This window comes from Dasypus novemcinctus, chromosome 28 (assembly GCF_030445035.2).
Source record: "Dasypus novemcinctus isolate mDasNov1 chromosome 28, mDasNov1.1.hap2, whole genome shotgun sequence".
In the NCBI taxonomy this organism is placed as follows: domain Eukaryota; kingdom Metazoa; phylum Chordata; class Mammalia; order Cingulata; family Dasypodidae; genus Dasypus; species Dasypus novemcinctus.
In genome coordinates, this window is record NC_080700.1 from 749,156 (window position 1) to 763,460 (window position 14,305).

Consider the following 14,305-nt stretch of genomic DNA (forward strand, 5'->3'; position numbering starts at 1 on the left):
GCTATCTCCTTTCCTTCAGTTTTTGTGCTAACTGTCTTTTCTCTAAAACTAGCATTTCTTATACAGGAAAGCATAACCGAGGTTATAGCACCTAACTCTTTAAACCTAAATGAAACAACATGGCACATTTGATTTACTTCTGAGAACTAAGCATTGTGTGCAGAGGTTTTGCAGCTATCTCCCTTCCTTCAGTTTTTGTGCTAACATTCCTATATCAGAACCTAGCATTTACACTATTGGATAGGATTACCGCGGGTATAGCACCTAACTCTTTAAACCTAAATGAAACAACATGGCACATATGATTTACCTCTGAGAACTAACCATTGCGTGCAGAGATTTTTCAGCTATCTCCTTTCCTTCAGTTTTTGTGCTAACATTCCTATGTCTAAAAGTAACATTTACAGTATAGGAAAGCATTTACGCGGGTATAGCACCTAACTCTTTAAACCTAAATGAAACAACATGGCACCTATGATTTACTTCTGAGAACTAAGCATTGTGTGCAGAGATTTTGGAGCTATCTCCTTTCCTTCAGTTTTTCTGCTAACATTCGTATCTCCAGAACTAGCATTTCTTATACAGGAAAGCATAACCGAGGGTATAGCACCTAACTCTTTAAACCTAAATGAAACAACATGGGACATATGATTTACTTCTGAGAACTAAGCATTGTGTGCAGAGGTTTTGCAGCTATCTCCTTTCCTTCAGTTTTTGTGCTAACATTCCTATATCAGAACCTAGCATTTACACTATAGGATAGGATTACCGCTGGTATAGCACCTAACTCTTTAAACCTAAATGAAACAATATGGCACATATGATTTACTTCTGAGAACTCACCATTGTGTCCAGAGATTTTTCAGCTATCTCCTTTCCTTCAGTTTTTGTGCTAACATTCCTATGTCTAAAACTAGCTTTTACACTATAGGAAAGCATTACCGCGGGTATAGCACCTAACTCTTTAAACCTAAATGATACAACATGGCACCTATGATTTACTTCTGAGAACTAAGCATTGTGTGCAGAGATTTTGCAGCTATCTCCTTTCCTTCAGTTTTTGTGCTAACATTCGTATCTCCAGAACTAGCATTTCTTATACAGGAAAGCATAACCGAGGGTATAGCACCTAACTCTTTAAACCTAAATGAAACAACATGGCACATATGATTTACTTCTGAGAACTAAGCATTGTGTGCAGAGGTTTTGCAGCTATCTCCCTTCCTTCAGTTTTTGTGCTAACTTTCCTATATCAGAACCTAGCATTTACACTATTGGATAGGATTACCGCGGGTATAGCACCTAACTCTTTAAACCTAAATGAAACAACATGGCACATATGATTTACCTCTGAGAACTAACCATTGCGTGCAGAGATTCTTCAGCTATCTCCTTTCCTTCAGATTTTGTGCTAACATTTTATGTCTAAAACTAGCTTTTACACTATAGGAAAACATTATGTGGGATATAGCACCTAACTCTTTAAACCTAAATGAAACAACATGGCACATATGATTTACTTCTGAGAACTAAGCATTGTGTGCAGAGATTTTGCAGCTATCTCCTTTCCTTCAGTTTTTGTGCTAACATTCGTATCTCCAGAACTAGCATTTCTTATACAGGAAAGCATAACCGAGGGTATAGCACCTAACTCTTTAAACCTAAATGAAACAACATGGGACATAAGATTTACTTCTGAGAACTAAGCATTGTGTGCAGAGGTTTTGCAGCTATCTCCTTTCCTTCAGTTTTTGTGCTAACATTCCTATATCAGAACCTAGCATTTACACTATAGGATAGGATTACCACGGGTATAGCACCTAACTCTTTAAACCTAAATGAAACAACATGGCACATATGATTTACTTCTGAGAACTAAACATTCTGTGCAGAGATTTTTCAGCTATCTCCTTTCCTTCAGTTTTTGTGCTAACATTCCTCTATCAGAACCTAGCATTTACACTATAGGATAGGATTACCGCTGGTATAGCACCTAACTCTTTAAACCTAAATGAAACAACATGGCACATATGATTTACTTCTGAGAACTAACCATTGTCTCCAGAGATTTTTCAGCTATCTCCTTTCCTTCAGTTTTTGTGCTAACATTCCTAGGTCTAAAACTAGCTTTTACACTATAGGAAAGCATTAACGCGGGTATAGCACCTAACTCTTTAAACCTAAATGAAACAACATGGCACATATGATTTACTACTGAGTACTGAGCATTGTGTGCAGAGGTTTTGCAGCTATCTCCTTTCCTTCAGTTTTTGTGCTAACATTCCTAGGTCTAAAACTAGCTTTTACACTATAGGAAAGCATTAACGCGGGTATAGCACCTAACTCTTTAAACCTAAATGAAACAACATGGCAGCTATGATTTACTTCTGAGAACTAAGCATTGTGTGCAGAGATTTTGTAGCTATCTCCTTTCCTTCAGTTTTTGTGCTAACATTCGTATCTCCAGAACTAGCATTTCCTATACAGGAAAGCATAACCGAGGGTATAGCACCTAACTCTTTAAACCTAAATGAAACAACATGGCACATATGATTTACTTCTTAGAAATAACCATTGTGTGCAGAGATTTTGCAGCTATCTCCTTTCCTTCAGTTTTTGTGCTAATATTCGTATCTCTCATACTAGCAATTCCTATATAGGAAAGCATAACCGAGGGTATAGCACCTAAGTCTTTAAACCTAAATGAAACAACATGGCACATATGATTTACTTCCGAGAACTAAGCATTGTGTGCAGAGGTTTGGCAGCTATCTCCTTTCCTTCAGTTTTTGTGGTAACATTCGTATCTCTAAAACTAGCATTTCCTATATAGGAAAGCATAACCGAGGGTATAGCACCTCACTCTTTAAACCTAAATGAAACAACATGGCACATATGATTTCCTTCTGAAAACTAAGCGTTGTGTGTAGAGATTTTTCAGCTATCTCCTTTCCTTCAGTTTTTGTGCTAACATTCCTATGTCTAAAACTAGCATTTACACTATAGGAAAGCATTACCGCGGGTATAGCACCTAACTCTTTAAACCTAAATGAAACAACATGGCAGCTATGATTTGCTTCTGAGAACTAAGCATTGTGTGCAGAGATTTTGCAGCTATCTCCTTTCCTTCAGTTTTTGTGCTAACATTCGTGTCTGCAGTACTAGCATTTCTTATACAGGAAAGCATAACCGAGGGTATAGCACCTAACTCTTTAAACCTAAATGAAACAACATGGCACATATGATTTACTTCTGAGAACTAAGCATTGTGTGCACAGTTTTTGCAGCTATCTCCTTTCCTTCCGTTTTTGTGCTAACATTCCTATATCTGAACCTAGCATTTACACTATAGGATAGCATTACCGCGGGTATAGCACCTAACTCTTTAAACCTAAATGAAACAACATGGCACATGTGATTTACTTCTCAGAACTAAGCATTGTGTGCAGAGATTTTGCAGCTATCTCCTTTCCTTTAGTTTTTGTGCTAACATTCCTATGTCTAAAACTAGCATTTACACTATAGGAAAGCATTACCACGGGTATAGCACCTAACTCTTTAAACCTAAATGAAAAACTATGGCACATATGATTTACTTCTGAGAACTAAGCATTGTGTGCAGAGATTTTGCAGCTATCTCCTTTCCTTCAGTTTTTGTGCTAACATTCGTATCTCCAGAACTAGCATTTCTTATACAGGAAAGCATAACCGAGGGTATAGCACCTAACTCTTTAAACCTAAATGAAACAACATGGGACATAAGATTTACTTCTGAGAACTAAGCATTGTGTGCAGAGGTTTTGCAGCTATCTCCTTTCCTTCAGTTTTTGTGCTAACATTCCTATATCAGAATCTAGCATTTACACTATAGGCTAGGATTACCACGGGTATAGCACCTAACTCTTTAAACCTAAATGAAACAACATGGCACATATGATTTACTTCTGAGAACTAACCATTCTGTGCAGAGATATTTCAGCTATCTCCTTTCCTTCAGTTTTTGTGCTAACATTCCTCTATCAGAACCTTGCATTTACACTATAGGATAGGATTACCGCTGGTATAGCACCTAACTCTTTAAACCTAAATGAAACAACATGGCACATATGATTTACTTCTGAGAACTAACCATTGTCTCCAGAGATTTTTCAGCTATCTCCTTTCCTTCAGTTTTTGTGCTAACATTCCTAGGTCTAAAACTAGCTTTTACACTATAGGAAAGCGTTAACGCGGGTATAGCACCTAACTCTTTAAACCTAAATGAAACAACATGACACATATGATTTACTACTGAGTACTGAGCATTGTGTGCAGAGGTTTTGCAGCTATCTCCTTTCCTTCAGTTTTTGTGCTAACATTCCTAGGTCTAAAACTAGCTTTTACACTATAGGAAAGCATTAACGCGGGTATAGCACCTAACTCTTTAAACCTAAATGAAACAACATGGCACCTATGAATTACTTCTGAGAACTAAGCATTGTGTGCAGAGATTTTGCAGCTATCTCCTTTCCTTCAGTTTTTGTGCTAACACTCGTATCTCCAGAACTAGCATTTCTTATACAGGAAAGCTTAACCGAGGTTATAACACCTAACTCTTTAAACCTAAATGAAACAACATGGCACATATGATTTACTTCTGAGAACTAAGCATTGTGTGCAGAGGTTTTGCAGCTATCTCCCTTCCTTCAGTTTTTGTGCTAACATTCCTATATCAGAACCTAGCATTTACACTATTGGATAGGATTACCGCGGGTATAGCACCTAACTCTTTAAACCTAAATGAAACAACATGGCACATATGATTTACCTCTGAGAACTAACCATTGTGTGCAGAGATTTTTCAGCTATCTCCTTTCCTTCAGGTTTTGTGCTAACATTCCTATGTCTAAAACTATCTTTTACACTATAGGAAAGCATTATGTGGGATATAGCACCTAACTCTTTAAACCTAAATGAAACAACATGGCACATATGATTTACTTCTGAGAACTAAGCAATGTGTGCAGAGATTTTGCAGCTATCCCCTTTCCTTCAGTTTTACTGCTAACATTCATATCTCCAGAACTAGCATTTCCTATACAGGAAAGCATAACCGAGGGTATAGCACCTAACTCTTTAAACCTAAATGAAACAACGTGGCACATATGATTTACTTCTTAGAAATAACCATTGTGTGCAGAGATTTTGCAGCTATCTCCTTTCCTTCAGTTTTTGTGCTAATATTCGTATCTCTCATACTAGCATTTCTTATATAGGAAAGCATAACCGAGGGTATAGCACCTAAGTCTTTAAACCTAAATGAAACAACATGGCACATATGATTTCCTTCTGAAAACTAAGCGTTGTGTGCAGAGATTTTTCAGCTATCTCCTTTCCTTCAGTTTTTGTGCTAACATTCCTATGTCTAAAACTAGCATTTACACTATAGGAAAGCATTACCGCGGGTATAGCACCTAACTCTTTAAACCTAAATGAAACAACATGGCAGCTATGATTTACTTCTGAGAACTAAGCATTGTGTGCAGAGATTTTGCAGCTATCTCCTTTCCTTCAGTTTTTGTGCTAACATTCGTGTCTGCAGAACTAGCATTTCTTATACAGGAAAGCATAACCGAGGGTATAGCACCTAACTCTTTAAACCTAAATGAAACAATATGGCACATATGATTTACTTCTGAGAACTAAGCATTGTGTGCACAGTTTTTGCAGCTATCTCCTTTCCTTCCGTTTTTGTGCTAACATTCCTATATCTGAACCTAGCATTTACACTATAGGATAGCATTACCGCGGGTATAGCACCTAACTCTTTAAACCTAAATGAAACAACATGGCACATGTGATTTACTTCTCAGAACTAAGCATTGTGTGCAGAGATTTTGCAGCTATCTCCTTTCCTTCAGTTTTTGTGCTAACATTCCTATGTCTAAAACTAGCATTTACACTATAGGAAAGCATTACCACGGGTATAGCACCTAACTCTTTAAACCTAAATGAAAAACTATGGCACATATGATTTACTTCTGAGAACTAAGCATTGTGTGCAGAGATTTTGCAGCTATCTCCTTTCCTTCAGTTTTTGTGCTAACATTCGTATCTCCAGAACTAGCATTTCTTATACAGGAAAACATAACCGAGGGTATAGCACCTAACTCTTTAAACCTAAATGAAACAACATGGGACATAAGATTTACTTCTGAGAACTAAGCATTGTGTGCAGAGGTTTTGCAGCTATCTCCTTTCCTTCAGTTTTTGTGCTAACATTCCCATATCAGAACCTAGCATTTACACTATAGGATAGGATTACCACGGGTATAGCACCTAACTCTTTAAACCTAAATGAAACAACATGGCACGTATGATTTACTTCTGAGAACTAAGCATTGTGTGCAGAGGTTTTGCAGCTATCTCCCTTCCTTCAGTTTTTGTGCTAACATTCCTATATCAGAACCTAGCATTTACACTATTGGATAGGATTACCGCGGGTATAGCACCTAACTCTTTAAACCTAAATGAAACAACATGGCACATATGATTTACCTCTGAGAACTAACCATTGTGTGCAGAGATTTTTCAGCTATCTCCTTTCCTTCAGGTTTTGTGCTAACATTCCTATGTCTAAAACTAGCTTTTACACTATAGGAAAGCATTATGTGGGATATAGCACCTAACTCTTTAAACCTAAATGAAACAACATGGCACATATGATTTACTTCTGAGAACTAAGCAATGTGTGCAGAGATTTTGCAGCTATCCCCTTTCCTTCAGTTTTAGTGCTAACATTCATATCTCCAGAACTAGCATTTCCTATACAGGAAAGCATAACCGAGGGTATAGCACCTAACTCTTTAAACCTAAATGAAACAACGTGGCACATATGATTTACTTCTTAGAAATAACCATTGTGTGCAGAGATTTTGCAGCTATCTCCTTTCCTTCAGTTTTTGTGCTAATATTCGTATCTCTCATACTAGCATTTTCTATATAGGAAAGCATAACCGAGGGTATAGCACCTAAGTCTTTAAACCTAAATGAAACAACATGGCACATATGATTTCCTTCTGAAAACTAAGCGTTGTGTGCAGAGATTTTTCAGCTATCTCCTTTCCTTCAGTTTTTGTGCTAACATTCCTATGTCTAAAACAAGCATTTACACTATAGGAAAGCATTACCGCGGGTATAGCACCTAACTCTTTAAACCTAAATGAAACAACATGGCAGCTATGATTTACTTCTGAGAACTAAGCATTGTGTGCAGAGATTTTGCAGCTATCTACTTTCCTTCAGTTTTTGTGCTAACATTCGTGTCTGCAGAACTAGCATTTCTTATACAGGAAAGCATAACCGAGGGTATAGCACCTAACTCTTTAAACCTAAATGAAACAATATGGCACATATGATTTACTTCTGAGAACTAAGCATTGTGTGCACAGTTTTTGCAGCTATCTCCTTTCCTTCCGTTTTTGTGCTAACATTCCTATATCTGAACCTAGCATTTACATTATACGATAGCATTACCGCGGGTATAGCACCTAACTCTTTAAACCTAAATGAAACAACATGGCACATGTGATTTACTTCTCAGAACTAAGCATTGTGTGCAGAGATTTTGCAGCTATCTCCTTTCCTTCAGTTTTTGTGCTAACATTCCTATGTCTAAAACTAGCATTTACACTATAGGAAAGCATTACCACGGGTATAGCACCTAACTCTTTAAACCTAAATGAAAAACTATGGCACATATGATTTACTTCTGAGAACTAAGCATTGTGTGCAGAGATTTTGCAGCTATCTCCTTTCCTTCAGTTTTTGTGCTAACATTCGTATCTCCAGAACTAGCATTTCTTATACAGGAAAGCATAACCGAGGGTATAGCACCTAACTCTTTAAACCTAAATGAAACAACATGGGACATAAGATTTACTTCTGAGAACTAAGCATTGTGTGCAGAGGTTTTGCAGCTATCTCCTTTCCTTCAGTTTTTGTGCTAACATTCCTATATCAGAACCTAGCATTTACACTATAGGATAGGATTACCACGGGTATAGCACCTAACTCTTTAAACCTAAATGAAACAACATGGCACATATGATTTACTTCTGAGAACTCACCATTGTGTCCAGAGATTTTTCAGCTATCTCCTTTCCTTCAGTTTTTGTGCTAACATTCCTATGTCTAAAACTAGCTTTTACACTATAGGAAAGCATTACCGCGGGTATAGCACCTAACTCTTTAAACCTAAATGAAACAACATGGCACCTATGATTTACTTCTGAGAACTAAGCATTGTGTGCAGAGATTTTGCAGCTATCTCCTTTCCTTCAGTTTTTGTGCTAACATTCGTATCTCCAGAACTAGCATTTCTTATACAGGAAAGCATAACCGAGGGTATAGCACCTAACTCTTTAAACCTAAATGAAACAACATGGCACATATGATTTACTTCTGAGAACTAAGCATTGTGTGCAGAGGTTTTGCAGCTATCTCCCTTCCTTCAGTTTTTGTGCTAACTTTCCTATATCAGAACCTAGCATTTACACTATTGGATAGGATTACCGCGGGTATAGCACCTAACTCTTTAAACCTAAATGAAACAACATGGCACATATGATTTACCTCTGAGAACTAACCATTGCGTGCAGAGATTTTTCAGCTATCTCCTTTCCTTCAGATTTTGTGCTAACATTTTATGTCTAAAACTAGCTTTTACACTATAGGAAAGCATTATGTGGGATAAAGCACCTAACTCTTTAAACCTAAATGAAACAACATGGCACATATGATTTACTTCTGAGAACTAAGCAATGTGTGCAGAGATTTTGCAGCTATCCCCTTTCCTTCAGTTTTAGTGCTAACATTCATATCTCCAGAACTAGCATTTCCTATACAGGAAAGCATAACCGAGGGTATAGCACCTAACTCTTTAAACCTAAATGAAACAACATGGCACATATGATTTACTTCTTAGAACTAACCATTTTGTGCAGAGATTTTGCAGGTATCTCCTTTCCTTCAGTTTTTGTGCTAACATTCGTATCTCTCATACTAGCATTTCCTATATAGGAAAGCATGACCGAGGGTATAGCACCTAAGTCTTTAAACGTAAATGAAACAACATGGCACATATGATTTACTTCCGAGAACTAAGCATTGTGTGCAGAGGTTTGGCAGCTATCTCCTTTCCTTCAGTTTTTGTGCTAACTGTCTTTTCTCTAAAACTAGCATTTCTTATACAGGAAAGCATAACCGAGGTTATAGCACCTAACTCTTTAAACCTAAATGAAACAACATGGCACATATGATTTACTTCTGAGAACTAAGCATTGTGTGCAGAGGTTTTGCAGCTATCTCCCTTCCTTCAGTTTTTGTGCTAACATTCCTATATCAGAACCTAGCATTTACACTATAGGATAGGATTACCGCTGGTATAGCACCTAACTCTTCAAACCTAAATGAAACAACATGGCACATATGATTTACTTCTGAGAACTAACCATTGTCTCCAGAGATTTTTCAGCTATCTCCTTTCCTTCAGTTTTTGTGCTAACATTCCTAGGACTAAAACTAGCTTTTACACTATAGGAAAGCATTAACGCGGGTATAGCACCTAACTCTTTAAACCTAAATGAAACAACATGGCACATATGATTTACTACTGAGTACTGAGCATTGTGTGCAGAGGTTTTGCAGCTATCTCCTTTCCTTCAGTTTTTGTGCTAACATTCCTAGGTCTAAAACTAGCTTTTACACTATAGGAAAGCATTAAGGCGGGTATAGCACCTAACTCTTTAAACCTAAATGAAACAACATGGCACCTATGATTTACTTCTGAGAACTAAGCATTGTGTGCAGAGATTTTGCAGCTATCTCCTTTCCTTCAGTTTTTGTGCTAACATTCGTATCTCCAGAACTAGCTTTTCTTATACCGGAAAGCATAACCGAGGTTATAGCACCTAACTCTTTAAACCTAAATGAAACAACATGGCACATATGATTTACTTCTGAGAACTAAGCATTGTGTGCAGAGGTTTTGCAGCTATCTCCCTTCCTTCAGTTTTTGTGCTAACATTCCTATATCAGAACCTAGCATTTACACTATTGGATAGGATTACCGCGGTTATAGCACCTAACTCTTTAAACCTAAATGAAACAACATGGCACATATGATTTACTTCTGAGAACTAACCATTGCGTGCAGAGATTTTGCAGCTATCTCCTTTCCTTCAGTTTTTGTGCTAATATTCGTATCTCTCATACTAGCATTTCCTATATAGGAAAGCATAACCGAGGGTATAGCACCTAAGTCTTTAAACCTAAATGAAACAACATGGCACATATGATTTACTTCCGAGAACTAAGCATTGTGTGCAGAGGTTTTGCAGCTATCTCCTTTCCTTCAGTTTTTGTGGTAACATTCGTATCTCTAAAACTAGCATTTCCTATATAGGAAAGCATAACCGAGGGTATAGCACCTCATTCTTTAAACCTAAATGAAACAACATGGCACATATGATTTCCTTCTGAAAACTAAGCGTTGTGTGTAGAGATTTTTCAGCTATCTCCTTTCCTTCAGTTTTTGTGCTAACATTCCTGTGTCTAAAACTAGCATTTACACTATAGGAAAGCATTACCGCGGGTATAGCACCTAACTCTTTAAACCTAAATGAAACAACATGGCAGCTATGATTTACTTCTGAGAACTAAGCATTGTGTGCAGAGATTTTGCAGCTATCTCCTTTCCTTCAGTTTTTGTGCTAACATTCGTGTCTGCAGAACTAGCATTTCTTATACAGGAAAGCATAACCGAGGGTATAGCACCTAACTCTTTAAACCTAAATGAAACAACATGGCACATATGATTTACTTCTGAGAACTAAGCATTGTGTGCACAGTTTTTGCAGCTATCTCCTTTCCTTCCGTTTTTGTGCTAACATTCCTATATCTGAACCTAGCATTTACACTAGAGGATAGCATTACCGCGGGTATAGCACCTAACTCTTTAAACCTAAATGAAACAACATGGCACATGTGATTTACTTCTCAGAACTAAGCATTGTGTGCAGAGATTTTGCAGCTATCTCCTTTCCTTCAGTTTTTGTGCTAACATTCCTATGTCTAAAACTAGCATTTACACTATAGGAAAGCATTACCACGGGTATAGCACCTAACTCTTTAAACCTAAATGAAAAACTATGGCACATATGATTTACTTCTGAGAACTAAGCATTGTGTGCAGAGATTTTGCAGCTATCTCCTTTCCTTCAGTTTTTGTGCTAACATTCGTATCTCCAGAATTAGCATTTCTTATACAGGAAAGCATAACCGAGGGTATAGCACCTAACTCTTTAAACCTAAATGAAACAACATGGGACATAAGATTTACTTCTGAGAACTAAGCATTGTGTGCAGAGGTTTTGCAGCTATCTCCTTTCCTTCAGTTTTTGTGCTAACATTCCTATATCAGAACCTAGCATTTACACTATAGGCTAGGATTACCACGGGTATAGCACCTAACTCTTTAAACCTAAATGAAACAACATGGCACATATGATTTACTTCTGAGAACTAACCATTCTGTGCAGAGATTTTTCAGCTATCTCCTTTCCTTCAGTTTTTGTGCTAACATTCCTCTATCAGAACCTTGCATTTACACTATAGGATAGGATTACCGCTGGTATAGCACCTAACTCTTTAAACCTAAATGAAACAACATGGCACATATGATTTACTTCTGAGAACTAACCATTGTCTCCAGAGATTTTTCAGCTATCTCCTTTCCTTCAGTTTTTGTGCTAACATTCCTAGGTCTAAAACTAGCTTTTACACTATAGGAAAGCATTAACGCGGGTATAGCACCTAACTCTTTAAACCTAAATGAAACAACATGGCACATATGATTTACTACTGAGTACTGAGCATTGTGTGCAGAGGTTTTGCAGCTATCTCCTTTCCTTCAGTTTTTGTGCTAACATTCCTAGGTCTAAAACTAGCTTTTACACTATAGGAAAGCATTAACGCGGGTATAGCACCTAACTCTTTAAACCTAAATGAAACAACATGGCACCTATGATTTACTTCTGAGAACTAAGCATTGTGTGCAGAGATTTTGCAGCTATCTCCTTTCCTTCAGTTTTTGTGCTAACACTCGTATCTCCAGAACTAGCATTTCTTATACAGGAAAGCTTAACCGAGGTTATAACACCTAACTCTTTAAACCTAAATGAAACAACATGGCACATATGATTTACTTCTGAGAACTAAGCATTGTGTGCAGAGGTTTTGCAGCTATCTCCCTTCCTTCAGTTTTTGTGCTAACATTCCTATATCAGAACCTAGCATTTACACTATTGGATAGGATTACCGCGGGTATAGCACCTAACTCTTTAAACCTAAATGAAACAACATGGCACATATGATTTACCTCTGAGAACTAACCATTGTGTGCAGAGATTTTTCAGCTATCTCCTTTCCTTCAGGTTTTCTGCTAACATTCCTATGTCTAAAACTAGCTTTTACACTGCAGGAAAGCATTATGTGGGATATAGCACCTAACTCTTTAAACCTAAATGAAACAACATGGCACATATGATTTACTTCTGAGAACTAAGCAATGTGTGCAGAGATTTTGCAGCTATCCCCTTTCCTTCAGTTTTAGTGCTAACATTCATATCTCCAGAACTAGCATTTCCTATACAGGAAAGCATAACCGAGGGTATAGCACCTAACTCTTTAAACCTAAATGAAACAACGTGGCACATATGATTTACTTCTTAGAAATAACCATTGTGTGCAGAGATTTTGCAGCTATCTCCTTTCCTTCAGTTTTTGTGCTAATATTCGTATCTCTCATACTAGCATTTCCTATATAGGAAAGCATAACCGAGGGTATAGCACCTCACTCTTTAAACCTAAATGAAACAACATGGCACATATGATTTCCTTCTGAAAACTAAGCGTTGTGTGCAGAGATTTTTCAGCTATCTCCTTTCCTTCAGTTTTTGTGCTAACATTCCTATGTCTAAAACTAGCATTTACACTATAGGAAAGCATTACCGCGGGTATAGCACCTAACTCTTTAAACCTAAATGAAACAACATGGCAGCTATGATTTACTTCTGAGAACTAAGCATTGTGTGCAGAGATTTTGCAGCTATCTCCTTTCCTTCAGTTTTTGTGCTAACATTCGTGTCTGCAGAACTAGCATTTCTTATACAGGAAAGCATAACCGAGGGTATAGCACCTAACTCTTTAAACCTAAATGAAACAATATGGCACATATGATTTACTTCTGAGAACTAAGCATTGTGTGCACAGTTTTTGCAGCTATCTCCTTTCCTTCCGTTTTTGTGCTAACATTCCTATATCTGAACCTAGCATTTACACTATAGGATAGCATTACCGCGGGTATAGCACCTAACTCTTTAAACCTAAATGAAACAATATGGCACATATGATTTACTTCTGAGAACTAAGCATTGTGTGCACAGATTTTGCAGCTATCTCCTTTCCTTCCGTTTTTGTGCTAACATTCCTATATCTGAACCTAGCATTTACACTATAGGATAGCATTACCGCGGGTATAGCACCTAACTCTTTAAACCTAAATGAAACAACATGGCACATGTGATTTACTTCTCAGAACTAAGCATTGTGTGCAGAGATTTTGCAGCTATCTCCTTTCCTTCAGTTTTTGTGCTAACATTCCTATGTCTAAAACTAGCATTTACACTATAGGAAAGCATTACCACGGTTATAGCACCTAACTCTTTAAACCTAAATGAAAAACTATGGCACATATGATTTACTTCTGAGAACTAAGCATTGTGTGCAGAGATTTTGCAGCTATCTCCTTTGCTTCAGTTTTTGTGCTAACATTCGTATCTCCAGAACTAGCATTTCTTATACAGGAAAGCATAACCGAGGGTATAGCACCTAACTCTTTAAACCTAAATGAAACAACATGGGACATAAGATTTACTTCTGAGAACTAAGCATTGTGTGCAGAGGTTTTGCAGCTATCTCCTTTCCTTCAGTTTTTGTGCTAACATTCCTATATCAGAACCTAGCATTTACACTATAGGATAGGATTACCACGGGTATAGCACCTAACTCTTTAAACCTAAATGAAACAACATGGCACATATGATTTACTTCTGAGAACTAACCATTCTGTGCAGAGATTTTTCAGCTATCTCCTTTCCTTCAGTTTTTGTGCTAACATTCCTCTATCAGAACCTAGCATTTACACTATAGGATAGGATTACCGCTGGTATAGCACCTAACTCTTTAAACCTAAATGAAACAACAT